Here is a 13,331-nt window from a genome sequence, read left to right on the forward strand (position 1 = left end):
CTGATATTCTTCTATTCTTATTTTTTAAATTTTTATTTTAGACATTTTTTTCTCATTTATCTGTTTCCCTCAATTCTTTTCTCTTTTTTCCTCTGCTAATAGGCAATATCAATTGATCTCTCTCTCACTCATCTCTTAATTTTTTACTTCAACTTTCTCTCCTCTACATTGATAATCATCACATCCTGCATTATATCTGTTCTATCCCTGTTCACCACTTGAAATTGGAAGCCCTTTTGTAAACTTACTGTTTTTTTTTTACCAATGGCAATAACTGATCATATTATTTCTGATTATTGTGACAATTAGCAGTATACATGCTGTAGCAGGAATTATTTTCTTTAATACCATAAATTGTATGCACTGGTTGTTGTTATTATCTGTTTATCCCTAAACTTTGAAGCACTGAAAGACTTCAGGATTTCCACTGCTTCAAAACCAACTCTTAGGTGGGTAGACACACAAACATCATGAACAAGAAAGAGATCAAATGACACCAACAAACAAAAATACTTCAATAATAGAATTCATCAATACCACAATGGAAGAAATGTCAAAGAAGGAGTTTAGAATGTTCATGGTTAAATTGATCTGGAAGTAAAGGATTATTTAAGGGAGAAAATATAGGAAGTTAAAGATCACTTAAATAAAGAGATAAAGAATTTGAAGAACAACAACAAAAACAAAGCATAAATACTTTAAACGGAAGAATCAAAAAAACAAATTAAAATTTCATTGGAAGATATCACCAGCAGATTAGACAACTTAAAAGATAGTTTTGGGAAATAAAGACAGAATATATAATCTTGAAAATATAATTGACCATGGAGAAAAGACACTAAGACCATGAATAGAACTATCAAGAAATATAGAATATCATGGAAAAATAAATTTAACATTTATTGGGATAGATGATGGCACAGAGATACAAAGCAAACAAAAAAAATCACAATCTTTTAAATAAAATAAGATAATTTCCAAACCTAAAGAATGTAATGAAAAATCAAATACATGAGACAAACAGTACTTCCATACATGAAATTACAACAGACCCACATCAAGGCACATTATTATGAAAATGTCTAACACAGAGAATAAGGATAGAATTTTAAAACCTACAAGGGAAAAACAGACACATTTAGAGAGAAACCAGTTCATATATCAGCTGAATTTTTCGACCCAGACTCTATAAGCTCAGATGTATTAAAATAATATAGACCAAATTCTGAAATGCAAGCTTCAAAATTGATGATGAAATAAAAACTTTCCATGATAAGCAAAAGTTAAAAGAATTTATAACTAGAAATCCTGGGCTAGAAAATATACTAAATAAAATATTTCAAGAGGAAGAAATGAAAAATAAAACTAGGGGCTAGTATAGCACATTTGCTTGGCATGTGTGAGGCACCTGGGTTCAATTCTCAGCACTGTATATGAATAAATAAAATAAAGGTCTATCAACAACTTAAAAATATTTTTAAAAAGAAAATTAAAAACTAGTAAAGGGAGGAAATATACTAGAAGAATAGTCAATTGAAGGAGAAACTAATTAAATTAAAAATAAGAAATAAATCAGAATAACAGGGAATAAAAATAATTTGTAGCCGAAACTCATGAATCAAGACATAAAATGACAAATTGGATTAGAAAAAAAAGACCCAGATGAACTTCATGACTGTTTTTTTCTCCAGAATGTCATTGGGATTGAATTGAAATTGCATTAAATCTGTAAAACACTTTTGGTAATATAGCCATTTTGATAATATTAACTCTGCCTATCCAAGACCATGAGAGAACTTTCCATTTCCTAAAGACTTCTTCAATTTCTTTCTTTAGTGTTTTGTAGTTTTCATTATAGAGGTCTTCCTTCTCTTCTGTTCTATTGATTCCAAAGCATTTTTTTAGGTTATTTTAAATGAGATAGTTTTCCTAATTTTCTTGCAGTGGATTCATCACTGATGTATAAAAATGCAATCATGAACTTCATTTGGAAAAATAGGAGATCCAGAATAGCCAAATCAATCCTTATCAAAAGAGTGAAGCAGGAGGCATCACAATACCAGGCCTTAAACTACACTATAAAACAATAGTAGCAAAATCAGCACGATATTGGCACAAAAATAGACATGAAGACCAGTAGTACAGAATGGAAAAAACAGAGACAAATCCACATAAATATGGTTACTTCATACTAGACAAAGGCACCAAATACATATATTGGAGAAAAGATAGCCTCTTCAACAAATGGTGCTGGGAAAACTGAAAATCCAAATGTAGCAAAATAAAATTAAACCTCTCTCTCTCACCCTGCACAAAATTAACTTAAAGTTTTTCAAATACTTAGGCACTAGAACAAAGACCCTCAGCCTAATAGAAGAAAAATAGGTCCAAAACTTCACAATTTTGGCTTAGGACCTGACTTCCTTCACAAGACTCCTAAAACACAAGAAGTAAAGAATCAATAAATGTTATGAGTTCAAACTAAAAACTTCTTCTCATCAAAGGAAACAATAACATGAGAATAGAGCCAACAGAATCAGAGGAAATGTTTACCAAATGTGCCTCAGATAGGTCACTAATATCCAAGATATATACAGAAATAAAAAATAAAAAAAACTTAACACCAAAAAACACAAGTAACTCAATGAATAGACTAAGGAACTGAACAGACATTTCCCCAGAAGAAGAAATACAGTCAATCAACAAACATACAAAAAAATGTTAAACATATCTATCAATTAGAGAAATACAAATTAAAACTACTCTAAGATTACATCTTACTCTAGTCAGAATGACAATTATCAAGAATATAAGAAACAATAAGTGTTGGTGAGGATGTGGGGGGAAAGGGACACTTATACATTGCTGGTGGGGCTGCTTATTTATGCAACTACTATGGAAAGCAGTATGGAGATTCTGCAGAAAATGTGGAATAAAATCCACTCCTTTTATATTCAAAATATTTAAAATTAGCACAATATAGTGACACATCCACATCAATGTATACAGCAGCTCAATTCATAATAGTTAAACTATGGAACCAACCTAGTTGCCCTTCAACAGATGAATTGATAAACAAATTGTGATATACATACATGATGGAATATTACCCAGCCTTAAAGAAGAATAAAATTATGGCATTTGCAAGTAAATGAATGGAGATAGAGAATATCACACTAAGTGAAATAAGCGAAACTCCCCAATCCAAAGCCTGAATGTTTTCTCTGATAAATGGATACTAATCCATATTGAGAGGGTAGGGAAAATGATGGAACTTTGGACTGGGCAGAGGTGAGTGAGGGGAGATGAGTGGGTGTGAGGGTGGGAAGGATGGTGGAATTAGATGAACATTATTTCTTAATATACATGTATGACTACCCTACTGGTGTGACACTGCACAATGTACAGTGAGAGAATGAGAAGTTGTGCTGCATTTTTGTAAAATGTGTTGAAATTTTAAACAGATCAATTTCAAGCAATGGATATGAAGATGAGATGCCTATCAACAAGGAAAGCCCTGGACCAGACTGATTCTTATGCTAGTTCTATAAGACCTTTAAAGATGAACTTATACCAATACTCCTCAAATTATTCCATGAAATAGAAAACAAGGGAAACTTTCCCAACTTGTTCTATTAATCTAGTATCACACTGATATAAAAACTACCCAAATACACATCAAGGAAAGAAAACCTTAGCTTAATAATCCTGATAAATATTGATGCAAAAATTCTAAATAAAATACTGGCAAAACATATTTTTTTAAAAAAAAAACCATCAAAGTATAGTGCACTGGGCTGGGTTTGTCACTCAGTGAGAGAGTGCTCACCTAGCACATGCAAGGTCCAGGGTTCTATCCTCAGAACCACATAAAAATAAATAAATAAAATAAAGGTATTGTGTCCAACTACAACTAAAAAATAAATATTTAAAAAAGATAGTGCACCATGATCAAGTTGGGTTCATTACAGGGATGCAAGTTTGGTTCAACATATGGAAATCAATAAACATAATTCACATATCAATAGACTTAAGGACAAGAATCACATAATTATCTCAATATGCAGGAAAAACATTTTACATTTATTCAGTATCCATTTTTGCTAAAAACACCAGAAAAAAAACCCTAGGGATAGTAGGAACATACCTCAACATTGTAAAAGCTATATATATAGTAAACTAAAGGACAACATCATTCTAAATGGAGAAAAATTGAAAAATTTGCTCTAAAAACTGAGACAAGACAGAGATGTCCTCTTTCACAATGTCTATTCAACATATTCCTTGAAACCCTAGCCAGAGCAATTAGACAAAAAAAATTAAAGGCATACAAATAGAAAACAAGAGCTTAAACTGTGCCTAATTCCTGATAACATGATTTTATATTTACAAGATACAAAATTCTCTATAGAAATCTTCTAGAACTCAAAAATGAATTTAGCCAGGTAGAGGGTTATAAAATTAATATCTATAAACCTATTGTGTTTCTATGCATCAATGATCAATCAGCTGAAAAAGAAATTATAAAAACTATCCCATTCATAATAGCTTCAAAAACCAAACAAAAATCTTAAGAAACAATATATCAAGAGATGTGAAAGACCACTACAATGAAAACTACAGAAGACTAAAGAAAAAAAATTGAAGAAGAACTTAGAAGATGAACAGATCTCTCATGTTCTTGGTCAGGCAGAAATTATATTGTCAAAATGGCCATACTACCAAAATTTATACAGATTTAATGCAATCCTTATTAAAATTCAAATGACATTCTTCATAGAAATAGAAAAAACAGTAAATAAATGCATTTTTAAAAATAAGATGTACAGAGGAGTCAAAGCAATTCTTAACTAGAAAAGTGACAGAGGCATCATCATAGTACCAGACCTTAAACAATACTACAAAGCTATTGAAACAGAAACAGCAAGGTATTTGCACCAAAACAGAGATGAAGACCACAGGAATAGAATAGAAGACACAGAGACAAACCCACATAAATAAAGTTATCTCATGCTAGACAAAGGTGTCATAAAGTGACCTAGGCATTAGACCAGAGACCCTGCACCTACTAGAAGAAAATGTTGTACTAGCTCCCCATCATGACGGCTCGGGAACCAATTTCTTCTACAAGGCTCCTAAAGCACAAGAAGTAAAATCAATAATCAATAACTGTGATGATATCCAACTAAAAAGCTTCTTCACAGAAAAGGAAACAATCAAGAACAAGAAGAGAGTGCTTACAGAATGGGAGAAAAACTTTGCTGCCTCTACCTCAAGTAGAGTATTAATCTCCAGGATTTAAAAAACTCAAAAAACTTAGCAAAAATAAAAATCACCCAGTCAATAAATGTGCAAAGGAAGTGAACAGGTAGTTCACAATAGAAGAAATAAAATGGTCAACAAATATATGAAAAAACGTTAAACATTTCTGATAGTTTAATGCAAATTAAACTACACTGAACTTCCATCTCACTTTACAATTATCAAGAACACAAGTACCCATAAAAGTTAGCAAGAATGTGTGGAAAGAGTTTCAATAAAACATTGCTGGAAGAAGTGCAAATTTGTGCAACCACTGTGGAAAGTGATATGGAGATTTCTCATGTAATGGAACCACTATTCATCTCAGTTTTCCCACTCCTTGGCATATACGCAAAGGACTTGAATCAGCATACTACTGTGATTCAACGACATCAATATTTATAGCAGGACAATTCCCAATAGTTAAACTCTGGAGCCACTCTAGATGCCTGTTTTAGTCAGTTTTTTTTTCTACTGCTGTGACTAAAGGACCCAAGCAGAACAACTGTAGAGGAGGCAAATTTTATTTGAGGGCTCACGATTTTAGAGTTCTTAGTCCATCCACAGAAGGCTCAATTTCTTAGGGCTCAAGGTGAGGCAAGACATCTTGGCAGAACAGTGTGGCAGAGAAAAGCAGCTTACTTGGTGATCAGCAAGCAGAGAGAAACCTCTACTTGCCAGATACAAATATATACCCCAAAGCCACACCCAAAACCTCATCTCCTCCAGCCACACCCTACCACTTCAGTTATCACTGAGGTAATCTCTATCATGGGATTAATTCACAGATTGGGTTAAGGTTCTCACAACCGAATCCTCTAAACCTTCTTGCATTATCTTACACATGAAATTTTGGGGAACACCACACCTAAACCAGAAAACTGCCCATCAATAGATGAATGCATAAGAAAATGTGAAGGACTGAATTTGTTGCTCAGTAGTAGAATGCTTGCTGGCAAGTGTGAGGCACTAGGTTCAATTCTCAGCACCATATAAAATAAATGAATAAAATAATGATATTTGTCCACCTACAAATAAAAAATATTTTAAAAAGAAAATGTGATAAAACACACACAAAAAAATATTATTCAGCCATAAAGAAGAATGAAATTATGGCATTTGCCTATAAATGGATGGAACTGGAAACTATCATGGTAAGTAAACTAGCCCCATTGCAAAAACCCAAAGGCCAAATGTTCTCTCTGATATATCAATGCTAACACACAATTTGGGGGGAAGTGGGAATAGACATTAATTGGATTAGACAAAGAGGAATGAAGGAAAGGGAAGGGATTGGGAGCAGAAAAGACAGTATACTGGATCAGACATAACTTTCCTTTGTTTATATATGAATACACAACCAGAATAGCTCTGCATCATGTATAACTGCAAGAATGGGGTCCTAGTTACAATAAGTTATATTCCATGTATGTTATAATATGTCAAAATACACTCTACTGTGAGGTATATCTAAAAAGAACAAATAAAAAAGTAAAAAAAAAAGTAGTAATATTGTAAAATATTTTTCCAAGTGCTGTACCAATTTATCTTAAAATCAATGTATACATACTCATTTTCATTTGCTTTTTTAAAAAATTAATTTATTCTTTTTGTTAATTTTTATGTAGTGCTAATGATCAAACCCAGAGTCTCACATATGCTAGGCAAGTGCTCTGTCACTGAGCTACAGTCCCAGCCCCCCATTTGTTTTTGTAATATATAGCTCATTTCTAGATATTAATAAATTGCAGAATAAATGAAGTATAGAATCTGGAAAAATGAGCCTTTTGTCATTTTGATAAGAATTATTTCTCATGTCAATTCATATTTCAGTGATTATTAGGGAGCTCAGACACATTTTCAAATGCTAACTTACTAGATTTATTTTTTATGTGCTGGTTAGCTGTCTATATAATTTGCTCATTTATTTATTGTCATCTTGGCGTGTTTCTTACTCATTAGCATTAACTTTGTGTAAAATAAAGATATTAAACCTAAATATTATTTCTTCCTTATATGTTTTCTCTTTTATTTTAATGCGATTTTTATATTTTGTTCTACACTGTTAAATAGTAAAACAATTTCACATTTCTTCATGACATTTAGGGATTTTTAAATACTTTTTCTCCAAAAGTTTAAGAACTAATCTCATTTTCTCCTAGATGAATGACTATTTAGAAACAATTGCATTCTTTTAATAACTTTATATTAAAATTTATAAGTAAAAATTGCATGCATTACTGATGTTTTGGAATATGTGTACATTGTGAACTGGTTAAATAGAGGTGATTAACATATGCATTACCTCACATTCTCTCTCTCTTTTATTTTTGTTTTTCCAAGGACACTTAAATTTTACTCTCTTAAAAATTTTATGTATATAATAAATTATTTATTATAATCACCTTGTCATACAATAAGTATCTTGAACTTATTCTTTCTGTCATGATAATAGCCTATGGACTTCAATACTTAAGAATAAAGCCCTAGCTATGTAAAAGAAAAAAAAAAACAAAAACAACAGACTGAATTTCCAAAATTGTTCCCATAAATTCTATTTCAGTGGTTTATTTTATCACTTTTTTTTATAATCTCTTCACTTAGTCTGGCTATATGATTTTCTAGTCCTTGGGGGATCCACTGTGCTCACATGAAAGACAAAGTGTGAAAGTTGTAAAATGGCAAGTGCAAAGACAATTTTTGTCACTGAAAGATCACAACCTTTTCTTGGGAAGACAGAAGAAAAACAAAAACAACAACTAAGTTTAAGATGATAATTCACATAAAACATACTCTTATAATAATAACTGAGAATCATCAGTGTTGCATTAAAGCATGTTCATCATTCCATGCAAAAATGCAAGGAATATAAAATATTTTTGCAAAATATTTTTAGATATTTATCTAAAATAATTACAATGAATGAGGGATGGAGATACAGCTCAGTTGGTAGAGTGCTTGCCTTGTATATACAAGGTCCTGGGTTCAATCCCCAGCACCACAAAAATTGAAAGAGTAAATAATTACAATCAATGACAAAAATTTGCAATTTAAAAGCATATTACTCACATCTGCTATTCAGTTAGTCATAACACCACTAAGTTAGAATGTGTTAATTCCATATAGAACATTACAGTTTTATAATGCTGTCATTCTTTTTTTTTCTACCCATTCTCTCCTATCTTGTTGAATCTGAACTAAACTTGGTGGTTGGTTTAACTAACAAAATTCAGTGAAAATTATTTTCCACAACACCCAAGACTAGGATATAAACAGCCATATACCTTATATACAAGCTAGAGTCTCTTGCAATACTTACTTTGGGGATAGGAAGCTGCCATGCAATGATTCTCTACAGAGACTGTTATGCTATAATCCAGTCCATGCTGACTGCACAAAATATCAAAAGGAGAGGGAGAGAGAGAGAGAGAGAGAGAGAGAGAGAGAGAGAGAGAGAGAGAGAGAGAGATTGAGTTTCCTGTGTAGCCTCAGTTGATCCTATTACTCCAGCCCAGGGAGCAGACATGTAGGGAAGACGACATCTTGAACATTCTACCTCCAGAAGATACATCATGGAGAAAAACCTAGAAAATCATCTTACTGCAGTCAGTGCAGGAGAAGGAAGCTCGGTTCTCCAAGTGGCATGGGCTGGCTAAGAGATATGGAGAAAAATCACAAGACACAGAAAATTATTTTAAAGAGCAGGTGCAGGAGGCTACAAAAGTTTCCATGCTGGAAAGAGAGGGCAATACCCTCTGTTTTTATTTATATGGGGAGGGAATTTCAAAGCTTTCTACAGAATGTTCTTAGCCAATTAAGGTAGTAGGTGGGCTGTCCAGTTCCTTGTGCTTCACACCCAACTCCGGAGCTAAGAGGTCAGTCTTCCTAGCCAAGGGAAGACTGAAGCCATTGCATTGCATAATTCATTAAGTGGGAGGGTCTACAAAAACAGCCTGCAATGCCAGACCAAATTCTCCTTGGCTCAAGACTGAGTGAAGATGCTAAATAGCTCAGGAGTGGCTCACCACATCATCTGACAATGGAAATTAAAGCCATCTTAATATATTGTTCCAGTTAAGCTGTTTAACCTGAAGCTGTATAAGCCAACCCCAGTTAAGGCACTGATTATTATAAAACAGAGATCCACCATATTGCCTAAATATCCAATGCACAATATTCTGAATATATTAAAATGGAATTTTTAAGCACTAATTTTTTGGGTGGTTTGTTAAACAGAAAGAGATAACTGGAATGAAGACTAACAATAAAATATTCAAATAGGGCATATTTGCCTCATCAATATAAAGGTTAACATGCATACTCAGGCATTCATTGAATTGGTCTAAGTTTATTTAGATCATATGTGGCAAAATAAGACAGACAAATATTTGTGATTTTCAGTCTAAGTTATCTTTGTTTGTGGGATATGCTGTTATCACAGATCATGTGTAAATATACTTTTGGTTGAACTATATATAAATTTATTGAGTAAGAATATTTCAAACCAGGATACCAGAGATAATTTTTGTTTAACTTATAAAGGTTCTGTAGGCATTATTACACTGATTACAAGGTCAGAGTTTCGAAAAATAAAAGCAAAAAATAAAAAAATAAAACCTCTAATCAAGGCATATTCAAATAATATTTTAGTGAACTTATTTTTTTTGTTTGTAGACACAATATCTTTATTTCATCTACTTATTTTCATGTGGTGCTGAGGATCAAACCCAGTGCTAAGAAGTTAATTACTTCACATGTGCTAGGTGTGCGCTATACCACTGAGACACAACCCCAGCCCACATGAACTCATTTTTTTTTATCATCACATATTTTAATATGCCTATAATTATGAAGTCACACTTATACTAACTTCTTTAATCTATAACTATTTCAGGACTATGCTCACAAGCTTCTTAGAATAACTATGAAGTTTACTGATTCAACTAAGTTTTAGAATAAAATCTGAGAACTGCCTTAAGAAAAAGAATCTTGAAATCAAATTTGCTGAAGTTTTTTTAAAAAGTGCTGTCTTTTACTAGGAAGCAATATTATTGTAGAGGTTTTATTGGTATTTTAAGTACTTGTAGATCTGAAGGAAGCTCTGAAAATTGAGTCAATGTCACTGAAAAAATTTAAAAAGTAGTTAAAATGCAGTTAAGTGGAAAATGTTTCTTTCTAAAAATACAAAAAAACCCGGCTGTTTTTTCCTTTATTAATGTCTTGTTTTCAAGATTAACCATTTGCTTACCAAAACTAACAAAGAAAATAAACAAGAAATCAATTTTGTGTTATTCATTGTTTAATTCCCAGAAATTGAACTGGTTTGAATTTTTTTTCTTCATTGTTTTAAAAATGTGCCAATTGTTTCATGCCATATGTCTCTGTTTTTATACAATAATTCAAAGTATTATGCTACAATTTTTAATAAAAGAAAATAAATCTCAACACAATTTTAATACACTCATACACATCAGCGATGAAGCCACATTAATGTTGTAGCAGCTGAATTCACAATAGCCAAGCTATGGAACCAATCTTCAACAGGTAAGTAGATAAAGAAAATGTAGTGAGACAATTTCATTTTGTAGGAAATCTCTTATTTCATAAATGTTTTCTATATTGATTTTTTAAAATGATGTGCCACCCGGTTCTCTCACATTCAAACACTGTAGGAAAGTCAAGATCCTTATTCACGAAGAAAATTTTCGTATATCCAAAGCCATCCATTTGCATGAAGTCATATCATTGTGTTATTGCATCACTCTGGTCACTCACAGGCTGCTGAATGCCTGGAGACAGACCTGCTCAGCACTATTACTCCTTCATGACTTTCATTACTATTGTCCTTGGGCATATAAGAATCAGATGGTCCATGGTCCAGCAGTCTATGTGCAGCACTTTGAGCCCATTACAAAGATGATGAACTTACAGATCTTCATTCCTGCTGTGGCTGTAGGGCTGCTGGGATCCACTTCCTGGACATGGCATGGCTTACTTCCTTGTACCACAAAGCCCCAGTCAACTGCATCACCAACAGTCGTGAACGTCTTCCTTGCTTAACCTGCCCAAGGCATCAGGAGTTGTGCCGAAGTGACTGGTCTCTTGAGCATAGACTTCGGGTTGCAGAGCAAGAGGGCTGCTGCTGAGAGTGGGGCTGCTACTGAAATAGTCACTGCTTCAGCAACTGTTTATGCTGCTCCTCAGTACTGCAGACAGGATTTTGATCTTGTTGGGCTAAGTGGCATGAAGCTGGTATATTTCCAATTGTCATGGCTCTGCTTCCTCAGGCAGAAGGGACAGTCTTGATTCTTTTGGCAGGAGGGGAACTTTTCTTTGAGCAGCTCCATCAGTCTTCTACAACTGAAGTTCATTCTTAACTGGTAAAGAAGATTGCTGTCCACAAACAGGTGCTTGTTGGACACATGTTGTATCATGCCATGCTCCACTAGCTGGTGGCAAAGGTGGCAAAGCTGCTCAGCCTCTTTTCTTGTGGTGGTCTCACCTTCCTGAACCAGCCAATCCAGGAATTAAAATGCCATGAAGGTGCATTCATACTTGACCCCTTCCTCTTCCCTAGGTTGTAAGAGTGTGTTTTTCAGTGCTCCTCAACTTCTCATACAGCCTGTGTCCTCTCTTAAAAGCCTTCCTTATTTCATTGTCCAGAGGGAAGGTGCCCCTTTGTGTTCTGAAAGCTGGTCATTTAGTTCTTTTGCAGCAAAACAGTTTGGGAAGGTTTTGAGACTTCTATCTTTAATGATCATTTCTTCCTGCAGCCTGAGTTGTAACTGCTCACTGGTGATCAGGACTTCAGCCATTCACTCAAGCTCCTTTGTTGTGCCCCACCACTCCCGCTAGTGATACTGTCTCTGCCACCACCTTCAGCTAGGCCAACCTCCTCCATGGTTCAGGCCATGACACTGACACTATCATGTCCCAGATCATGTCCCAGGTTGTCCGCTGCGGATTCCGCTGTTGCTATCAGTCTACCCTCACAGAGGCTTCCCTGGCCATTTTTGGGAGGCAGTTTTCTTTGAATCTTAAATTACATTCAGTTAGGTGGTTAACAAAGTCTTAATTTAGGGGTTTGTTAACCACCTAACTGAATGTAAATGAAAAAAAAAAGGGAAAAAATTGTAAGAGTACCTAGGAAAGTTTGACAATTGTTAGATTATTATGTTTCTGAAAAAATCAAGTTTCAAAATTTAAATAAAGTTATGTAACTCACTGAAATCCCAAAGACGTGTGATATCTGTTAGCAAGCTGCAAAAGTATTCTATCCCAATGGTCAATCATATCAAGCAAAATATCTAATTGAGCAGAAGAAACTGCCAAAACAGAAGAATAAGTAAGATCTCAAAAAATTTAAAAGCTTCTGTTCAGCAAAGGAAAAAATAAAGTGCAAAGAGACAGCTTTCAAAATGGGAGCTCTATACCATCCGCACCTCAAACAGGGGATTAATATCCAGAATATATAAAGAACTCAAAAAACTTAGCACAAAAATCCCAAGTAACTCATGTTAATAAATAGGCAAAAAACCAGTAACAACAACAACAACAACAAAACCCAAACAAATGCTTCTCAAAGGAAGATATACAAATGACCAACAAATATATGAAAAAGTGATATCTCTACCAATTTGGGAAATACAATTTAAAACTCCATTTAGATTTCCTCTCACTCCAGTCAAAATGCTGATTATCAAGAATAAAAATAATAATAAAAGCTGACAAGGATATGGAGAAAATGGTACACTCATACATTATTGGTGACAGTGAAAATTAGTGCAACTACTCTGGAAAGGAGTATAGAGATTCCTCCAAAAGATAGAAATGAAACCATCACATGACTCAATAACCCCAGTCCTCATTAAATTAGCATAATATAGGGGAATACTGTCATATCAATGTTTTGCAGTGCAATTCACAGTAGGCAAGTTAAGGAACCAGTCCAAATATCTATCAACAAATGAATTGATAAAGAAAATGTGGTATAAATGTGTACACAATGGAGTTTTATTCAGCCATAAAGA

The 13,331-nt window shown here is 33.7% G+C and overlaps 1 pseudogene; it reads right to left on the reverse strand.

Moving 5' to 3' along the window:
- Nucleotides 1-11,115: 11,115 nt before the first annotated feature.
- On the reverse strand, nucleotides 11,116-12,202 carry LOC101959036 (DEP domain-containing mTOR-interacting protein pseudogene; annotated as a pseudogene).
- Nucleotides 12,203-13,331: the final 1,129 nt, after the last annotated feature.

This window comes from Ictidomys tridecemlineatus, chromosome X, assembly GCF_052094955.1.
Source record: "Ictidomys tridecemlineatus isolate mIctTri1 chromosome X, mIctTri1.hap1, whole genome shotgun sequence".
Lineage (NCBI taxonomy): Eukaryota > Metazoa > Chordata > Mammalia > Rodentia > Sciuridae > Ictidomys > Ictidomys tridecemlineatus.